Source organism: Rhinopithecus bieti, unplaced genomic scaffold, assembly GCF_001698545.2.
Source record: "Rhinopithecus bieti isolate Rb0 unplaced genomic scaffold, ASM169854v2 scaffold_62795, whole genome shotgun sequence".
Lineage (NCBI taxonomy): Eukaryota > Metazoa > Chordata > Mammalia > Primates > Cercopithecidae > Rhinopithecus > Rhinopithecus bieti.
The window spans coordinates 1,603,481-1,625,754 of record NW_016824245.1 but is presented as its reverse complement, the minus strand read 5'-3'; the positions used below and the strand labels follow the sequence as shown (position 1 = coordinate 1,625,754).

Genomic DNA, 22,274 nt, shown 5'->3' with positions numbered 1-22,274 from the left:
TTCATGTTTAAGGGTTCAAGTGCTCAATAGCCACATGTGGGTAGTGCCTACTACTGTATTGGATGTTTCCATCACCACAGAAAAATCTAGCAGATTCTAGGAGATTCATGGCTTATGTTTTTCTGTAAATAATTTGAAAAGCAAGTGAAAATTACTACTGATGTGGGGGTTGCTAATGGGCTAGCCTATGGAGGAGGGGGTCAGCAAGGCCATAGCTAGTGACAAAAGGAGGTGGAGGCAGTACATGAGCCCAAGAAAGTGGGCAATGAAAGTAGTGCTCACTAGGCGAATGTAGATACGTCGGATATTCTAGAGAGGCAGAATGATAGACCTGAGCTGAAGAATAAATTATGGAAGAAATCAAGATGTTGTCCAATTGCAAGTTGGATTAGTGATAGCTTTTCACAATTCCTTCAATAATCTTTATAGTGGGTTAAATAACTTTATATATTATATACATATACATATTTATAACATATAAAAATACTCTAGTCAAAATTCAAAAATAAAAGAATGAGCAACATGGGCATTCAACAGATTGTAAGACCGAATCTCTCGCGTCATTCATGGTTGTGGGATTCGAGACAGAATGGCCATTTGTCATTAAAAGGCTGGTTATGTACAAAATCAGAGCTTCAGACTGAGCACTAAGTGACCCTTCAGCGAATGCACTTGCAGCTGCATTGAGCTGAGGCCCAGTGAGATCTGAACAGAGGCTGTCTAGGCATTAACAGACAAGGAAGGAGTCAGGGAAGATATTATCCCGGAGAGGTAGCTAATGAGTGTAAGTTTCAGTCTGTGACACATGGGTGTTCCGAGCCTGGGAGCCGGCATCGTATGTTTCTCAACCAATGGGCGATTCCATGACTGCCTTGGGGCTGAAATGGTGGAGAATAAAAACAATTGCTAATTTATAAAGGGATACAATTCTATTAGAACCATTTTAACATGTTCCTAAAAGGAAAAGTAGTACACTGTGTACTTTTGTCACCCCAAATCAACGTACCCTCGCCATTTCCAGCTCCAACAATGATACTTTCTCTTTTTCTGAGTCAGAATGGGAGCTGGAATTTTCTATGAAGGTCATTCTGACCTTTATTCACCTCAGGCACAGACTGAGAAGAAACGAAAACTCAACTGTATCTCAAAGTCTGTGATTTGGTAAGTCTCAACCTTTTCCCGCCATTTTTTGCTGGCCCTGCATTTACCATGTTACTACCAAATAATAATAAGCAGCAGCAGCAGCAGATCTAGATCATCTCAAGACTGAAGGTGCAGCTAGGGGAAATGGATCTGCTTCTAATGGATTTTCATACAAATCTCACACACTTCTTAGGGGTGGTGATTCCTATTTGGGAAACTTTTCTAGATTAGTGGTTTTATTTCTTGTTATTTTTAATTAGTCAAAAATGTAAACATAAAGAATTCCTTTCAATTCTTAGAGACCTGGGTTTTAAATGAAACCTGATAATTTAGTGTGGTTTCCTCCATTTACTGAAATGCATAAGGAGAAGGTTCTTTTAGTTTGTTGAGATATTTACTCTATGATACTGTAGTCTTTAGAATGGGGACTGAGTGTTATCAAGAAAAAATCAAATGTTTAGCAAGGATAAAGTGTGTGTGATGTGTTTCAGAAATTTTCATCTGAAATGACTAAAATATACACTAGCTTTTTAATTATAGAAAAATTTAAACATCTACCAAAGTAGAAGAAATAAGAAAACTCCATGTGCCTATCGTCCGGCTTCAACAATTATCAACATGTACAATATTGTTTCACGTACAGCCCTTCTCTCTATAGCCCTACCTCTCACTGTTTGAGTTTGCTGGAAATCCTAGAAATTATATCATGTCATCAGCATGCATATCTGAAGCATTAGGACATTTTTGTAACATCACAAGCTTCTAGTTTTAACTACAGAAAATACAGGATAGCACATTAAAGGGTGTCAAAAGAATACAATCAGCAAAATTCACAATCCTGAAAATTCTACATGGTGAAAACTCAGTTTCTTTAACAAATACATTACAATGGATAAAGTAAGATTAAGAGAAAACCTATAAGTGGAAGAGACTCAGACACACATTGATTCTAATCAACAATTATGAGACAATTAGGGAAATTTAAACAGTAGATGTTTGATGATATTAAATGATATTAAGAAATTACCACATACTTTCCCCCCTCTTTTTTAAAGGTAGGCAAGATAATGAATATGGTTGTGGCAAGAATGTAGTTTAATACTTTGCCATTGAAAAGTAATATTAAATTCTCATCTATCTGGACAGGTTGATAACCCAGAATGATTCTTAACTGAAGAGCTGTGGGTAATTCTTCTTTCTGTGGTAATTTTCATTTACTAAATAGGAGAAAAGTGACAATGAAATATAAAATAAAATAAGAAGTCCTGAGCTCGGAGGTAAACACTAATGACATCTGATTTCTTTTGTTTTGAGACAGGCCAAGAGCTGGTATTTTTTTTTTTTTTTTTAATAAAGGAAGAGTTAAAGAACAGTGCAGGGAAGCCATTGCTTGTTTAAGTGTTTTTTGTTTTTTTTTTTCTAATCTACATCTAGAAACAAACCCTGGAGTTTTATGAATTTTGCCTTATTAAAAGTAGAGGAACCTGTTATCTTGTGAATACAGTTTACACACCCTCCTCTGTCCTGCAGGGGTGACATAGGCAATTGGAAAAGGCACAGAGAAGATTTCTTGGGCTTTTTTTTTTAAAGCTTTCCACGCCATGCCATATATTTAAATAACAGGCTAAGATGGGGAGTGATTAGTCTCTCAAGGAAATAAAGACGGTGCACTCATTAGAAGGCTCATTAAGAATAAAGTGCAGGAAGGGGGCTCTGAGAACAGACTCTCATCCTGGTATTTATTAGGACAAAGCACTCTCTTTAATGGGGCACCTAAAAAGCTCTCTGCTGCGATTATTATTAGGCATTTGTGCTTTTACTAACTTCTTGGGATCGACTTTGCCCTTCTCTCTCTGCCTTGGTAAACAGTTGACAACAACACCCTTGTGTTCCAGGCTCCCGTGGCAAATTCAGCTTCACTTTTCCTGTCTGTGCTCAGGAGTCCTGTGCTTCGAGTCTGTGAGGGCACTTGAAAACTGGACCTCCCTTCAGAGCAAATTGAAGGATGTCACCACACTTTATTGCTTATTTCTTCTCCTGAGTCCTTCTTTTTTTCCTTCATTGTAGATACAACTCAACTCGTTAGCTCCCTTTTTTTCTCTCTCCCCAAAGGCAGCTGTTGGCAAACTTTTGGAAGGATCAAATAATACAACTAGTAAAGAGTTTAAGCTTTGTGGCCCACAGGGTCTCCGTTGCATGTGGTAGTGCAAAAGCAGCCACCGACCATACATAAATAAATGTGTATGGTTGTACTTCAATAAAATTTTATTTTATTTTTTATAAATAAAGGTTTGGCCACAGGCTGTAGTTTGTTAACTTGCATTATAATGTTCTAAAAGGGAAGTTCTCATTCCACTTATGAAATAAAAGTAGCCATGTAGTATTTTCAGAGTTTTAATTTTGTTCATATGATGGTTCATCATTTAAATTTTGAGATGGAGTTTCATTCTTGTTGCCCAGGCTGGAGTGCAATGGCACAATCTCGGCTAACCGCAAACTCCTCCTCCCAGGTCCAAGCGATTCTCCTGACTCAGCCTCCTGAGTAGCTGGGATTACAGGCATGCACCACCACACCCAGCTTATTTTGTATTTTTAGTAGAGAATGGGTTTCTCCATGTTGGTCAGGCTGGTCTCGAACTCCTGACCTCAGGTGATCTGCCTACCTCGGCCTCCCAAAGTGCTAGGATTACAGGCGTGAGCCACCACTCCTGGCCCGTCATTTAAGTTTTTAATGCTAGCTATGTGCCAGGCTTTGTGCTAGGTACTGAGAATACAGAATCATAAAACCCAAGAAGATTACCATCTTTTAAACAGTTGGACAGACAAGCAAATAGCTACAACGTGATCTACTTAGTGCTATAATAGACACGTGGGATTTTGAGACTGTATGTTAAGGGAATGGAAGGATTCCTGAGACTTAAAGCATTAAGAAGATTTTACCAGGCAGTGGGCATATTGAGAGGAAACAGCCTAGGAAAATGCATAGAGACCCAAGAAAATATACCTGTTCCTGGGCCTTTGAGAATTTGAGTGTTACTGTAGCACCAGTATATGTACAGGCTTTAAGAAAGGAGGCAGCAGGCTTGGGAGGAGGAATTATTTAGGAGAACAGGAGGCTGGGCAGGAAGGAAAGTCTTATGCTCTGTGCTAAGGTGTTAAGCTTTTATTCTGTAGGATATGGGTGCCATTGAACAATTTTCATCATAGGAATGCCACAGTCAGGTTTCCCTGCTAATTGCTGGGAAAGAATGTGAAAGAGGCAATCCATAAGTCCTTAAAGGCTTTGACTGTTCCTCTGGAAAGCTGTCAAAAAGAAGCAAAAGTTTCCAGAACTTGGATGTAGAAAACCAGGAAGGCAACTTAAATAGTATGAATATCTTTCCTGTTCACTTTCCATTTGAGCTCCCGGGGCCAACTACGTTAGCAGTGGCTGGTAAATGTTTGTTTGCTGCAGAAAGGAATAAATCTCACTTAGTTCAGTGACAAGAGGAGGAGAATCATTTAGGGCTAATAATTACAAGATCTATAGGGAATAGCTTCCTTCTGAGTATGATTTGAGGGCTACTAGGGTAGGGCTACTACCCTTGCCCTGAAATGACATCCATCCAGCTTCTGCAGCATCTAAAATTACACAACTGGAGATTTGACTTCTTCAGGTGAGTGTTGCCCTCTCTAGGAAAGGTATTTTAAGATGCAAATACTCCTAGGAAACGTGATATATGATGTCAATCATAACCTAGTGTGAATGAGGATATAAATCTACAGAGACTCAGGAAAACATAGACCCCTGAAAAGGAAATTAGGAGAAGACTTTTAAAATAAGTAAAAGACTACATAACCAAGGATGCAGAGAGCAAAGGACAAAGACTAACTGCCTCCTTCTCAATATGGCCTAGGGCAGCGTTGAGCGTAATAAGGTGGACAAGGACAGGCATAAAATAGCAACCGATTAATAAACATAGGCAAGAGAAGTGTGTATTTTTCAGACTCAATGGAATTTTCACTGGTTAATAATTCCAGAGCCAATTTGTAAAGCTGTCTGAGAGTGTTCAGTCTGTGTGAGGCAGACACAGGAAAGGGGAGGGAGACAATTAGGAGGTAAAAGATGCTTCAGACAAGGAATGGGCTGCAAGTGACAACTGAATGAACCCCCTCTCTCACTTCTGGCAGCACTTATTCTTTTCCCAACAAGCTCGTACTTGCTGCTTTGTCTTCTGAATGCAAAACTAAAGTGCTTGGGTGAATAAACAAGAACTCTTTATCAAGGAGAGACAGTGCCCAGCTTCTCTGGGCTTGGTGTCTATTCCTGTGTGAGACCCACTGATTGGAAGCTGGTGAGAGATGAGGGCACATTGCCTCCTTGATGACAAAGCAACCAAGTCTGGGACCGCAGACTGAACTCATCAGAAATTGTCCATCTACTTCTGGCAGCATGATGTGAACCTAAGAAATATAATTCTGAAGCAGATGCCTGCCTAGAGAAGGCCGAAAAACAACCTCAGGGTTTCTTGATTAATTCATTCATGCATTGAACATTTAACCGCATTTACTGCAGACCCACTCTGTGTGCATGTCCTGATTAGATGCTGAGGACATTCAAAGGCACATGCTGCGATTACTATAACACAAAGCAGGTGCACAAGAGTGACGGAGAAGTATGTGAAATAACACAGAAGCAAGGTTATCGTCTGAGCATAAACAAAGGATAAATAAAAGCTGATACTCCTCAACTGCAGAGGCAACCTAAGAGATGGTACAAGTTTGAAAGAAGAGTCTATGTGATAACTTAATGCACCTAGCAATGTGATTTGAGGTAATATGAACAAGTCTGACAGGAATGTAATTCAGGAAGTTGAAACCAGGGCCAGCCATATAGTTGCCTGGTCCTGTGCAAATCAAAAATGCAGGACCCCTTGTTCAAACAGCAGGAAATAAAGGGCATTTTAGTGCCCTTAAAGGTACTAAAGTATGAAACATATTTCTTTCTTACGTAGTGTCTCTCCTGGCTGTCTTTTTCTTGTCTTTTTGTATTTAATGTTATGCTCCTTGGGAACAGGGCTACATGCTGGCTGAGTGCAGGTCGTCACATATGCCCAGGGCTCTGACCCATGACTCAGCACGTGACAGCACAAGACTCACCAGCTGCCAGGTTTTGTGTCTCACCAGGCACCCCACAGAGGCACCCTGTGACATCGAGGGTGGGGAAGTCAATCTCCACTTCCTGTGTGTCTGCACCTCAGCCCATCAGACAGGTGTCCCCCAAAGGATTTCACCCTCCATTCAGGGACATACTGTATTTGGATGGGTGTGGGCAAGAAACTCAGCCCCATTTCCTCTACTGGGTCAGTGCTTCCATCCCCCAGCTGCTCTGAGCATTGGACCCCTCTCCAGAGTGCTGTTCGCAGTCAGTGGTGCTGCCTTGACAAGAGACGCCTAGGAAGTCATGCATCCCCTCACCTCAGGACTGGGGTGGGGGCGGGTGGGTAGGGAGCTAGCCTGCAGACAATTATTGACTGATATGGGGTTGTCATTGTGCTCAACATAGGACAACTCTGAGGCACCATTTGCATGCTAGGCTAGACCTCCCATGGACTCAGGCCGGCATTCTCCAAGTGAACCCATATCGTTGTCTAGCTTCTTTTCCCACCGTATCCTGATTCTCTCTCTCCTTCAAGTCTCACCTGAAAACACTCCCTAATTAAATCACTTGCACAGGAGCCTCGGTCTCAGATTCCGCTTCTAAGGAAATTCAGCTGAGACAAAGTGAAAACGGAATCAGATGTGCTCATAGTGGGGCTGGGGTCATGTTGCAGGATTAAATAGATAGTCGGAATAGCCTTCATTGAGAATGTAAGCCTTTCATCAAAGACCTAAAGAGGATGAGAGAAATAACCAAGAGTAGAAACATTCCAGGCAGAGGGCACAATTAGAGTAAAGGCTCTATAGCAGTAAGAATAATACACACTGCCACACCTCCCACTGCCAGATTAGATGTCTTAATCTGCAGAACTTGTGAATATGTTAAGTTACACAGTGAAGGGAAATTGATGTTGCAGATGAATTAGCGTTGCTAAACAGCTGACTTTAAGATAGAGAAATAAGCCTGGATGATCCAGGTGAGCCCAGTGTAATCACAAGGTCCTTAAAAGTAGAAGAGAAAGGCAGAAAAGGAGGTTGGAGGAAAGTGTGACCACAGAAGAAAGGCATGGAGATGTAACACTGCTGGCTTTGATGACAGAGGAATAGGATGTGAGCCAGAGAATGTGGATGTCTCTGGAAACTGGAAATGGCAAGGACATGGATTCTCTCCTAGAGACTTCAAAAGGAAATACCTTGATTTTAGCCCAGTGAGACTCACGTTAGACTTCTGACCCACAGAATTGCAAGGTAACACATTTCTGTTGTTTCTAAGCCAATAATTTTGTAATGATTTGTTATGGCAGCCATAGAAAATGAATACAGGCCCTAAGGCAGAAGCATACCTGATATGTGAGATGACCAGTAAGGAGGTGTATTAGTCCGTTTTCACGCTGCTGGTAAAGACATACCCGAGATTGGGCAATTTACAAAAGAAAGGGGTTTAATTGGAGTTACAGTTTTACCTGGCTGGGGAAGGTCTCAGAATCACAGCAGAGGGTGAAAGGCACTTCTTACATGTCAGTGGCAAGAGGGAATGAGGAGGAAGCCAAAGTGGAAACCCCTGATAAACCCATCAGATCTCATGAGACGTATTCGCTATCATGAGACTATCACAGGAAAGGCCGGCCCCCATGATTCAATGACCTCCCCCTGGGTCTCTCCCACAACATGTGGGAATTCTGGGAGATACAATTCAATATGAGACTTGGGTGGGAACACAGCCAAACCATATCAGGAGGCTACCATGACTTGAATGAAGGGAGTGAGAGGAGCAGTAGGAAAGGAGGGTAGCGAGGTGTGGTGGACCAGGCTGTGGAGGGCCCCATGGGTCATTGCAAGCAAGCAGGGAGGTGTTTATTCTGAAGTGAGGAACCAGAGCACAGTTTTGAGTGATGAAATCTGACACAACTGTTAACAGATTCCCTATGACTATTATAAGACTAGGCAGCAGCGAGCAAGGGAGACCTGTTAGGAGGCATTTGCAATCATACAGGTAAGATATAATGGTAGCAAGAATCAGGAGGATAGCAGGGGAGATGGTACAAAGTAAATACATTTTGAAGATAGTGCCAGCAGGATTTTCTGCTAGGTTGAATGTGGGAGTGTGAGAGAAAGGGCAGGCAAGGGCTGCTCTAAGGATTTTTCTTGAGCAACTAGAAGAATGAAGCTGCTATCAATAGAAAGGGCTTGAAAGTAGAGCTGGTTTTGAATGTGGAGCGTGAGACTGGGTGTTCTTTCGAACTTGTTTCACTGGAGATGTCTGTTCTAGCCAAGTGAAGGTGTTAAGTAGGCAGCTGAGGATACAGTTCTGGAGTCTGTAGACATTTGAACTGTGCACAGACATTTGGGAAGGTCCATCATACAGATCCAACTTAATGCCACGGAACTGAGTGACATGACCATGAGAATGAGGGGACAAGAGGAACAAGAAGTGAGCCTGAAGGAAGGCCAACATTAAGAGGTTAAAGAGAGATAAAGGAGACTGAAATGGGGTATATAAGGTAAGATTAGATTCAGGAGAGTGCGTGGTCCTAGAAGTGAAGAGAAGAAAAAGTAACAGATAGATGAACTGCATAAAATACGTCAAGGAAGACAAGGATTGGTCAGCTACCTAGTAATAAAGTTACGGGAAACCTTGATGAGAAGAGATTAATGAAATGATGGGGAGGAGAGCTTAATTGGAGTAGGTAGAAGAGAGAATGGGAAGAAAAACTTGGAGTCAGCAAGAATAGATAAGGATTTGTGGAAGTTTTGAAATCTGCAGGCATACTGGCAGACTGGAAACCCAGGGGATAGTGGATATTGCAGCTGGAGCCTGAAGACAGTCTAGAGGCAGAATTCATCCTCCTCAGGGGACCTCAGTCTTTGCTCTTAAGGCTCTCAACTGATTAGATGAGGCCCACCCACATTATGTAGGGTAATCTGCTTTACCCAAATTCTACCAATTTGAATGTTAATTATATATAAAATACCTTCATAATAACATCTAGACTGGCGTTTAACCAAAAGCTAGGTATCATGGCCAAACCAGTTTAACACATAAAGTCAGTTATCACAGCCATGGTGAAGAAAAGTTGTGTTTTTTTTTTAATGATGAGGATAGATTTGTATATCAATGAAAATAATCCATGAGAGAGAAAAATATCTGATAATGTGGGAGAGAGAGAGACTAGCTAGAAGACTGTCCTTGAGAAGGAAAGAAGGATGGGATCTAATATGTGGTGGAGGGATAGAGTTTAGATAAAGCTAGTTCATCTGCTATAACTGGCAGGAGCATACAGTCTTCAAATACAAATGCTGCTTAGTGAGAGGAGTTCTTCGGATTGCTTCAAGGATTTCTAATTAAGAAGGAAGCAACATCATGGGATAAAGGCAGAACAGAAGATGATGTAGTGGGAGATTGAGGAAACTGAAAGTGTCTAAAATAATCTAGTTGGAAAGTGACAAAGTGAATGGACCAGGTATATAGTGTGCTTGCCTGGAAGTATAGAGGCTCACTTGAAATTTGTGGTCACGAATTTACACTGGTATCAGTGTGGACAGCCATAGGGCTGTCAGCATGACTAGGCAGAGAACTGTAACGTTGTTGAGTATGATGAAAAGAGTGATGGCAAGGGAGGTAAGGGGGTCAAAGGTATATATAAGAAAGTGATTATAGTATTTGGCTAGGGAATATAAATGGAATAGGAAGGGAGCCAGTGAAGGGAGGGAATTGGGGTAGGGGGTATAAATGAGTTGGGAAAACCCAAGTGATAAAAATGTAGAGCCAGCAAATCTGTAGAGATAGTAAAAAGGTGAGGTGGTTGCCAGGGTTGAGGGAGAACAAATAGATGGAAAACAGGAGATTTATTTTTAGGGAAGTGAAACTATTACATATGATACCATAATGGTAGATAGTGCCATTATACATCTGCCTATACAATGTATAATATGCAACACCAAGAATCAACCCTACATAGACTGTATTTAGTAATAATGTATCAATATCAGCTCATCAGTTTTAACAACTGTACCACAAAAATAGATGATGATAATAGAAAAAAACTTGGGAGTTGGTATAGAGGAACTCTGTACTTTCCACTCAATTTTTCTATAAATCTAAAACTGCTTTAAAAAAGGTTTTTTTTTTTTTTTTTTTTTTTAAATTGTAGGACTGAGTATAATTCTCCATGAGACTACTTTATTTTTTTCTGCATCCACTGCAGCAAATAGAACAAAGCCAGACACATTAGATAATCAATAGTGAGTTAAACACAGTTCCATTAAATTCAACGTTGTTTCCTTTAGATTAAAGGAAACGATCAACAGTAAAGAAACAACCTTCAGAATGGGAGGAAATATTTGCAAACTATTCATTAGACAAGGGACGGAATATACAAGGAACTCAAACAATTCAACAGCAATAATAATAATCTCACTAAAGTGGGCAAAGGATCTGAAAGATATTTCTCAGAAATGAAATAGAAATGGCCAACAAATGTATGAAAAAAGGCTCAACATCATTAATCATCAGGGAGATGCACATCAAAACCACAATGAGCTATCATCTCACCCCAGTTATTAGGGCTATTATCAAATACAGAAAATAACAGATGCTGGTGAAGACGCAGAGAAAAGGGAATTCTTAAGCATTGTTGCTTGGAATGTAAATTAGCATAGACATTATAAAGGCGGTATGGAGGTTCCCAAAAAATTAAAAATAGAACTATCATAGAATAGTAGTCCAGTTAAAACTAGAACTATCATATGACAAACATTGCATGTTCTCACTCATATATGGGAGCTTAAAAAGTTGATTTCATGGAGATGGATAGTAGAATGATTAGTTACCAGAGGCTGGGAAGGGTGTGGGGGATGGCGAGGAGGAGAGGATGAAAAGTTGGCTAATAGCTACACATATACAGTTAGATACATGGGATAAGTTCTAATGTTCAAAAGCACAGTAGAGTAACTATAGTTAAAAACAATGTATTGTATATTTAAAGACGGCTTGGAATGTTCCCAACACAAATGATGAAAGCTTCAGATGACAGATCCTAAATACCCGACTTGATCATTACAATATTCTATGCATGTATCAGTATATCCATGTATCCCATGAATATGTACAAACATTATGTATCAACAAAAGAATTATAAAAATATACTTATCCAGCAAATCCAATAATAGCAATAAATAATTGTAACATTGAATTTTTAAAACATAGGGTCATGGTATTAAAAGTGAATAAGTAAGTAAAAGTAAATAAACCTTTTAAAATTAATTTTGGGTTAGAGAGGCCACACACTTCTTTGTTGGTTTTCAAGTTGGGAAAATGATAAAATTTGAATGTTTAAGGGAGGAATGTCAAGGGAGGCAGTGAACCTGGAGGAAGACAATTCCCAAGCCTTGGTCTTCCCATTCAAAGGAAAAGGTACTTTTGATACCTCCTACATAACCTCTCTCTAACAATCTATAAGTCATAGACTGGGATTATAAGAATTTATCTGAGGCCTAAGAAAAGGACCTACTGAGGCCATGTGATTACCAAACTCTCCAATTCCTTAGTGAAAGGTGTACATTGCAATTTTACCAAATACTATATGTGCCTCTTTCTTTACTAGGATTTAATGATGAGGTAGTTTTACTTGAATGATGTAGCTGATTTAAACATTTTCCGTAACAAGCTCTCTAAATGCTAAATTCTGTGAAATTCCCACTTGGCTTAAAATAAGAAAAGACATGATCGTCATGATGGTAATGGTAAAGGACCTTACATTTTACTGAAAGAGATCATTGTGAATGCAGTCCTTAAGTGATCAAAATGTATTAAAAGGCTTATAGCATGTGTAATAAAGTTACGTTAACTAATTAAATAATTTTAGATGCAATTAACTTGTTCTTTCATAAAATTGTTAGAAAATATTTTCTCAAGCGTTTGGTTCTTTATTCAGAAATCATTGTATTTCAAAAATTAAATGGTGGAGATGATAAATTAATAGTGGCATTAGATGCATATTAAGTTATCTCTATTATCCACACACACAGGCATGTTAGCACGGACTCATCATTCAATTAATTGCTTTTTGCTACAGTGAGCTTTCAGTCTTGGAAATGCAACAATCACACACACAGAAAACCAGATAAGCTATTTGGGCCACATTTGAGAAATAAGAAATCAGATTTTCACTGCTGATGCACATTGGGCCTCTCTCTGAGTGACCAGCAGATTTTCTGTACTAAATCCTTTCAACTATTGCCATATGTTCTGAAGGAACATAGTAGTGAGGCCAAAATGGGAAATTCTCCATCAACTGGAAGAGTATTTAATTCCTTGTTTTGTTTGTTTCTATTAGATTAAAAACCCATTAGGGTGAAGGAGGAGATGAGAGATCATCTATTCAGTCCTGCAAAGAATCTGTCTTGTTTTCTAAAGTGCTTTAGGAAAGGAACTTGCCCAATCTCATTTAGGATCAGATATTTCAGGATCTCATGCTGTCTGGTAACCTTTATGTATGTCTCGTTTAACTGCCTCATGCTGCTTTTTAGTCTGTCCATACTTTTCTGATTATTGGAAGTGGAGAGTAGACTCGTACCAATCTCTACGTGAGAATCTTGATATATTTGAAGATTTGTTATTAATGTTCTATTCATTTTCTTTTCATGGCCCAATTTTCATTGTTTAGGCTTTGAATAATTATGTTTATGGCTTGCTTTATGTTGTTTCTCAAAGTCTTCTGTGTCTTGCAGTGTTGTGGCATTCAAAATTAGACAAGTTTAGGGGAATGGTAAAAACCTAGTTCTGATGGACTGCACATATTTATAAATAATAGAGCTATATTGTTTAGAAGGGGTATATTCTAATGTCTTCCAAAGCCCCCCCTGCAGTAATATTTGTTGACCATTCCCCATCTTTTATTTTTGTCCTTTGTTTTTATGTATATTTATTTCATAAGTTATTGAAGGGCAGCACCATTGCTTTTAGACAACCTTGTATAATGTGAACAATTTCCCATCTATAATTGTGAAATTCAGTGGATTACTTCCATATTTCAATATTAAATCTTTGCAGAAAATATAAGTAGTCCTAGAACTTTGTAAAGGCATCTTCAGGTGCAAGTTAGAAGCAACCATAAAAATACAGGTGCACCTCTTGTTCTTTTTGCCTTCTTCACTCAATCAATAAGTAATTGTTGAGTGCTTCTTCTGTATCAGGCAAAGATCAAGATAGACATTGTCTTTGACTTTATCAGATGGCCTCCTAAAGAAGTACACTGAAATATATCTTTGTAACTTGAGTCATATTCTAGAAATAAAAGATCACAATGTAAAGAGAAGCTTGGTGACTCTTTTAGATGGGGGGAAGAATTACTTTTTCAAATGATATACATGAACTAGTTTTTATAACTTAGTCTTAACATCCAGATAGTAAATACAGCATGTCGGGACGTAGCATCTTGACTTTTCTCCTCAAGGGACTAGCTGTCTTCGAGGCACATAGTTTGTGTCGGTTGCATACACTAATTTGTAGGATAGTGGTTGTGAATGTTGTACATGAAAATCTAGTGAAAGCCATGGATTCTCATTTCAGGAAAAATAATGAACTTGAAACTTCAAGTTGTTCCTGTGGTCCTTGGAACCCATTTATAGAGTCTAGGATAATAACTATTGGTGGCTCAGTATCTTTGTACTAAACCCACTTTCACACTATTTCAGTTGAAAATGGACAATATCTCAGATGGATCAAAACGAGGCTTCAGGAACCAGTATGGGACCTCAAGGGGAGAGTTATAATCTGGCAGAAATCACAAAAATCCATTTTACCTTCCTTCAGGCATGAAATGGTAAGATGGAAGAATCAAAGAGGACCACAGTGGAGACTAGACGGAGGCGTTACACAACTCGAAGTTCAGGCTTGCTTCTAGTCTAAGTTTTGAGCTACAGGGATACAGATGGCCTTTGAGTCTCATAATATTCTAACTGACCCATTACTAAAGCAGTACATACAGAGGAAAATTTGGAGCCAAATCTCAGCTATTTCATTCATTCATCAAATATTCATTGAGGGGCTGCAATATCCCAAGCACTTGGGGAGACCCAGTACCTGGTCTCACGGAGCTCATTTGTTCTACCCCTTGTGATTCATTGATGCAGTGGTAGTTTAAAAAAAAAAACAAAAAACACTCTTTGGAGATACAGAAGCTCCTGATCTTGGTCAGCTCTGGCATGACCATCAATAGGTGCTCAATGAATACTGGTTGGTTGATTGGTTTATTACTTTCCCTGATGCATTCTTTTTGTTACAGAATCAGAACAGCTGGGGTTAATAAAAGAAAAGTTTAGTTTTAGAGGAGCACAAAGCTACATATACTAATTATAATAAAATATTAAAAGCTACTTAGGGTAACATAGTTATGAACTTGAAGTGCATACTAATGTGAGATTCATTTTGATGTAAAGCATTTTCAAAATCAGCTATCTATCCTCAGAGTGGCCAAAATAGCAGTCCAGAGACGGACACGGAGCATTTCAAATTCAGCAGTATGCTCTTATTGGCCCAGGGATGGCAATAACACAAGCAGCAGCTGGTAAGAATCTGAGTCTATTCTGACTAGATCATGCTGCCTGAGAGTCTAATTTTGCTTCAAAAATAGTCTAATTTTGCTCATAGTGGAGAAAGTGGTATATTCCTTTAGTGTCAACAGACCAGATTGCATCTCCAGTTTGTTTGATGGGAGAACTTGGTTCTGTTCCCAGATACGGCTCTCCTTGATGGATCATTGAATTACACTAAGTGTTTTGAACAAAGTCAGTTTCAAAACATACTGCTTTCCTCTAAAACCTTGGAATTTCTCTTCATACCAAAGTTCCAAGAGCCTATGCTAGTAGGAAGAGAATCTGCAAATACAGGTCATTTGGGTTCCAGCCATCAGCGTCTTCGTCTGTGGATAGGTAAAACCAAAAGACCCTTCAGGATCTAACACTCTAGGATTTATAGTGAGTCCTAGAGTTTCTGATATTCTGAAATTTGTGTGAAGGTATGTGGGTTATGAATCTACAAATTAGTGGATAAAAAAATGTAAGTCATTTATGTAAAAAAAAAAAAAAAAATACCCAGATTTGAGTATATTATACTTTGGCTTTCAGTGAGGAGACTTTTGGTACTGTTCTATTTATCTTCCTTCACATTTTTTCAGGCAGTAACTATATATAAAAGAATGTATTACTTCATCATTTTTTTAAGGAGTATTTATAAGTGAGGGCCCAATACCTGCTTCTAATTCACTTAGTTTCAAACTCTCTGGTCCTAAGTAATGAGCCGTGAAGGAGACCAGGTTAGAGAATGACCCAGGAAGGACTTGCAGCCTCCCCGGGGCTCAGGCTTGTTGTCTGGGTGAGGTGCCCTTTCTTTCCAGCATGTGCTCCTCTGTATAGCCGCCTGTGGCTGTGACATATCCAGGAACCTTGCTCCAGGCAGACCAAGTTCCACTGAAAACCTGACTTTCTTAAAAATGAACCTGGAAAACCTTGCAGATGATACATCTTTCCCTCTAATCCATACCTCAGGAGCATGAGACTGAAGGAAAACTATGGGGAGGATTGATGAGCATCTCTATTTATATTCTATTGATGGGCTAATCTTGCACACACCTGGAGGTGATCTGCGCTTCTATCCACACAAAGGGATCTTGATATTGGCTCTGGTGCTAACAAGTCCAAACTGAGCTCGGGCACAGTTGGGCTGGAATGGGTAGGCGTATTACCTGGATTCTCGGGGACCCAGCTGAGGGTACTCTAGCTGGCAGTTGACCTTGTGGTGAGGGGTGGAAAGAATGGTAAGAAAGGGATGACAGTTCCTGAAAGGAAGCTCCCTGTGACAATTTAAGAGAAAAGAATTCCTCGTTCCTATTCCTTCATTAAAAAAAAATCCCATTATGTTTCGAGGGTTTTGGTTCTTTTCTTTTCTCTTTAATTTTTAAGAGTCAAAGAATGTGTCACTTAGCTTTATTATATGATAAATGAAGTTTTGTTTTTCTTTAACAATGTCTTACTTCATTTGGTGCCATCCAGAAAAGTAGGTTCCTTTTATGTAACACCTAGGGTTGGATTTTACTCGATCCCATTTCTGAAATCCATTGAGTATTCAGAATTCTTAGCTTTTCTTCAGAATTTCTGGTTGGACCAGGCATACTCACAGGGAGAAAGCCTTTGGAATGTGATAGAAAGCTGTGCTGTGCGGGCTGTTCCCTTAAGACTTATTTGGATTGAATAAAGCCAGCTACAGAAGTGGGTGAAGCTATCCCTCACGCTGACATTTAATTTACCTGGGAGTACAATAATCTGAGGAAGAATCAAATACTTGAAAATTTTGCTTCAGTGAGCAAAAGCTAACTGTTTGTACCATATTGAAAAGTGATATTTTCTTTGGAATTGAAAGAAAGGAAAAGAGTAACACTTTCACTGATGAAAAGCCAGAGGAAAGAACAGACCTCTTCTTTGGAATATTCACAAATATGAAGTTGGAGAAAACATTGAAATTTTGCATATAATCATTTTCCAGCTGCTGTTTGATAGAACAAAGTCAGTGAGGTCTAGATAAAGGATAGGGTGTTTAAACACTCTTTAAAAAGAAAGAGTGTTTTTAAATGTGGCACAGAAAAGAAAGCAGCTGGAGTTAATATCTGACAATATGTGGGAGGTGAAAACATGTTGAATCTTGTACAGAAGTTTGATCAGAGAAAGAGTAGGTAATGTTACTGTCCAAATCAAAATAACTGCTTATAATTAGTTCCACCTGTGCTAAAAAATTATGTTCAGACTCTTCTCAATTCATTGAAATTCATGATCATACAATGTTATGAGTAATAGTTACTTCTGAACCAAAGTTAATATGCATGTCTCTGTTGACAAAATGAGTCTATATTTTATTACTCTTTGTATCCTCAGCCACTGACACCATACCTGATACCTAGTAGATGTTCCACGTGCTGACTACCTGAATGAAATGGCAAATCTATAGTACACTTAAGCTCTCTGGTTTCCCTTTAATATACATCTGGCTAGTCTTAATTGTTTGCTTTAAAGAGTTGAGTGATTATTTTGGTCCATGGAAATCTGGCACTGTTGTCATACTTTTTTGCCATGCATTAATAATTGGGCATTTGAAGCTAATGTCTGCTTTAGATCAAACTTACAAGGTGTAGTCATCATGATGGCAAATAGAATATTTGAATGAAATGACCAGATTTCCAATATGCCAAAGCAAGGATCATGGCCAATACCATTTTTCCTCACCTGCCTTTGTGTTTCATGACCACATGCTCATTTAGGATCATGCTTCCAGAAGGTAAGAGCAGGTGTTGCAGCCACCATTCCATTGCATACCTCTCCCTTCCCATCAAATGTCTTTCCCTATGTCCTGGACCTCTGGAGGTGGTTTGTGGTGGCATCCCAGACTGTCTCATAGTGGCACATGCTATCTTCCCACAACTCTCCCAAAGGTGAGTAACTAGACTTCTTACCACAGCCTGGAATAATTCTGATATAGCCAAGATCTACATAAGTTATAGAGAGACCAGTTTTACTGCTGTCCTACAAATCAGGAATGTTAGTTAGGTTTTCCATGTGAGACATGTAGTTCAGTAGTCGAAAGTTCTGGTCTCTTAGCTATCTCAATTGCTAACTAAAAAATGAGTCTACCTAACACATGAGGTATCACATGCAAAAAGACCTGAAACTTAGCTGTGCATACAGTTTCAAGGAATGCGTAGCCCTAATCTATGCTGAAGCAATACATCAAAAAATTTGGCAGGGCACAGTGGCTCATGCCTATAATCCCAGCATATTGGGAGGCCAAGGCGTGTGGATCATGAGGTCAGGGGTTCGAGACCAGCCCGGCCAACATGATGAAACCCTGTCTCTACTAAAGATACAAAAAATTAGCTGGGCATGGTGGCATGTGCCTATAATTCCAGCTACTAGGGAGGCTGAGGAAGGAGAAACGCTTGAATCCGGGAGCTGGAGGTTGCAGTGAGCCGAGATTGCACCATTGCGTTCCAGCCTGAGCAACATGGTGAGAGCTTGTCCCCCCCCCCCCCCCCCCCAAAAAAAAAAGTTAAGAGCAGAGATTTTGGAGCTAGACAAACAAACCATGTCTTTCCGTAAGCTGTGGGACCTTGTACAAATCACTTAGCCTCTCTACATTTCAGTTTTCTCATGTGTAAAGTGGTAATTTTTAAAAATCAGTGGTGGTGGATTGTAAGGATTCTATGAGGTAATACATATAAAATGCTCAGCAGAGCATCTGGAAAATAGTCATCAAAAATTTTACACAATCATCCTCACCACCATTATTTCATCATAACATAATCTACGAGAATTCCCAGTAGCGCCATGGTAACTTGAGTCTGAGTTTGCAAAGTGAAAGTTTCCAGGAGATGGAAAAACACAAGAGCTGCCTCAGATGGTAAGATTACCTCAAGTCTCCTACTGTTACCATCACACACACCAAAAGGAGACCCTTGCAGGGCAAAACTTGCCATGAGTGGAAAGCAGTGGTAAGGGCGCTTGATAGCCACTCTGCTACAGTTATTTCCCTTGGGCTGTAGTATGTGTGATTCATTACGTAATGCATATAAACTCTCCCAACAGTGAAAAAGCCCCATTTGGGCATCTGATGATCCGTGAATTGAACCAAAGACATAATGATATAATCAGCCTGTAAAATGACCAACCCATTTTAAGAACTAAAATCTATTTTAAGTAGAACTAAAGCCCATCAACTCCTTACTGGTGTCCAGATTAATTTGCAGCTACAGAAATATGTGGATAATGATCATAATTTCTTCAAGACCAGAGAAAGATGGAAAGAAAAACTCAAGAAAGCCTTATAAATAAGAAAACCTTACAAATGAGAATGTTCGGAAAGTGCTTTACTCGATGTCTTTATGCAAACTGCACTAATTAATCTCATACAAACATGGATATTTTTGTAAAGCATAAGCCCAAGTGCCATTTTATGACCATATAATTTAGAAGTCCTCAAATTACATTAAAATCACCACACACAGTGTTTACAGTTAATTACATGGTTATTTACCATTCCCAATCAAGTGTTATTCATTCAGTACCTCTTTGCCTGATCTTACCTAAAAAAGAAAACACTTTTATGCTGGATTTGAGTGGTAAACATTCAAACATGGCAATACTCAAAGGCAACAAAGATGTGATTTGGAGTAAACAAATTCCATTGACAGATTTCAGAGAATGTCCAGGGAGAAAGAATGAAAAGAGATCAACATTTACTAAAATAACATTTCTTTGATTGTTTCAGTTCTACTGAGAAAAGGAAACTTCACTATCTACTGCCCAATATTTATGTAAAGCCAGTTAGGACTATTATCCATATTTTACATTATAAAGCTATAGTTCTTCAGTTAAGAAATGTTTATTAAGTGCCATACACATTCTAGATTCTGGGATAAGAGAAAAGTGTAAAAATAAATAAAGCATGGCCCCTTGATGAACTCACAGATTAGATAACCACTGAGTGTGTTATAGGCATTTCCACATGTAAGAAATATTTACTTATCATCATCCTTTTGTCATTTAACAATACCGTCCTGAAATTAGAAAGTCTCACTACCTACCACCATAGAATATCTGTCTTCAGGAATCTTTCTAAGGCTTAGTCTGTAAAACATGGAGTGGGGAACATAATAGTACCAATTTTCCTTCAATGGTAATATGATTGTAAAGGCTGAGTAAGACTAAAAACTCTCTACAGATTCCTTCTTTGGGATCTGCCTCTGTAGCTGACTTACATTCCTACCAGGGCAAACCGAAGCCTTATTTGCTTTCCTACGTTGCCTAGCAACTCACAATGCCTCATACCCCTGTTAGGATACTAGACAGTTATATCAGGAAACAGTTATTAGATAAATTAACTAAAATGACCCTTAATTCCTAGGATATAACTTTGAATTTTGTCTTTGGGGAGCTAAAATTTTTAACAAAGTGGTCCTCATTATGAAGTCCTCAGACCACCTGCATTTACATTTTATCACATTTTGAAATAGTCTTAGGGAATAGACATTATCCACATTTTCAATGGAAAAATTGTTAAAGCAGTTAAATAACTTTCTAAAATTTACATGATTAGAAACTGGGATTCAAACTGATATCTGCCTGTTTGTCTAGCATATAACCTTTGTACTACATTGTCATCTTTGGAACTCAGTCTTAACAAGTTGATGATTAATCTGATTTCCCAATTAATTGCTCAATTTTCATTAGGCATCAGCACCTATATAGATACTCATGTATTTTATTCAATATTAAATCGCAAAAAAATCTGTAGACCATATATAGCATACATGTAATATGTATCTATACAACCACACACATTTTCCTTTAGGGAAATAAGAATTATACATGTAAAATGGTACTTATATTCTTCATCAATTTTCAAAACAGTGTCCCCTTCTGTCTGTAATACATGCAAGTGAAATGTGGCAAACTGAGGTGATTACCTTTGGAAATTGTTGGCCCTAAGATATAGATATTTAAATGACTTTCAATCTGGAAAGTGCATTAAATATATGACATGTCATGACCATCCAACAATTATCCAAATGGAATCTGAAATATAAAATTATTTCAGATGCTAAGGCTTTGGGGAAGCTTTGGAAACATATGTGTAGAGGCATATAAGTCCATTTTGTGCGGTGAATTTTGATAATTGAGTCAAGAATGTAGTTACAAATTCTATATCTCCTACTTTATATCTGGCTCTAAATCAAAGAAACTAAGTATAAAATGAGAACATAGGATTTAGAGACTGGCATAAAACTGGAAGAAAATAAAAGACAATAGGCACAGGCCTCACAGTTTTTGTGAAGTATCAGTAACTGAGGATTTTCTTTGGGCTCTGGCTGTGGAATATTACATATCCATACATCTACTGGGCATTTATTTAGTTGGTAGTCCTTTAGATGATACATGTGTTATAAAGCATACATGTTTCAAACATGTACATGATGGCTAAAACACAAGATAAGTATTAATATTTAAAATCCATAGAAGATTTTAAGGATGTATTTTTTTTCTAGGTATGTGTTATCAAGTGGACTTTATGGATAAGCTGTTGTATATCATGATTGGAGCATGTCATTATTAAAGAGTGATTAATATTTTAACCCAGTAAAGGAAAATTACAATTAAAGTTTTCAGAGCTGGAAAACCTTAGAGGGGATCTTTTCTGACTCTTTGATTTCACAAGTGGGGAAACAGATTCAGGAAGTTAAATGATTTGTCTAATGTCGCTCAGCTAATAGATGGAGGAAGAGATGGGACTTGAATGATCTTTCTGGAAGAACATTCTTTCCAGTTCACATTTTTCATGTAAATGAGTAAAAGAAACAAAACAGCTTTTGTCAAAACTAAATTTAAAACCACAATTACTTACAAAAAAGTCTTTTTGAATCCATACTGTATGCTGTATGGATAGATATAGCCCCCCAAATTTTACTGGATGTTAAATGGTTAAATTTCTACCTCTCATATTAAACATTACTCTGTATATGTAGAGTACTGCACCGTTAGAGCAGAGAAAACAAGTTAATACAAATTGTGTTTTTCAAAGATCATATAGTCAGTGAAAAAGCTAGAGCTTGTATTTAGGACCTTTTGATTCTAGAACACACATCCTTTCTGCCTGGCTATGCTACCTTTCACTGAGGTAGACTAGGAGAACAAGAAACTTATAACACAGATCTGGATAACAAAGTGACAATTTTAAAAAACATAGAGAAAACAAAGAAAAATAGAAAGTGAGAAAAGAGCTGGGGTAAACATAGAGGATAGGGAGAATGATCCAAATGAAACATAATAGGTTTTGTCTTTATCATCAAACATTTTGTCATCATATAAGTATAATTCATTTGAAGAATCTCAGTGCTATGCAAAAATGTAGAATATTACAATCAACTTAGGAATTATTGTAATAAAACCC

At 38.5% G+C, this 22,274-nt stretch overlaps 1 long non-coding RNA gene across 1 annotated transcript in view; it reads left to right on the top strand.

The window, feature by feature from the left end:
- The first annotated feature begins 18,670 nt into the window (after nt 1-18,670).
- Nucleotides 18,671-22,274, top strand: part of LOC108522120 (uncharacterized) — a 154,446-nt gene continuing 150,842 nt past the window's right edge. Inside the window, exon 1 of the long non-coding RNA XR_001883371.1 lies at nt 18,671-18,728. This is a non-coding gene — a long non-coding RNA (uncharacterized LOC108522120). The remainder of the gene's footprint in view (nt 18,729-22,274) is intronic.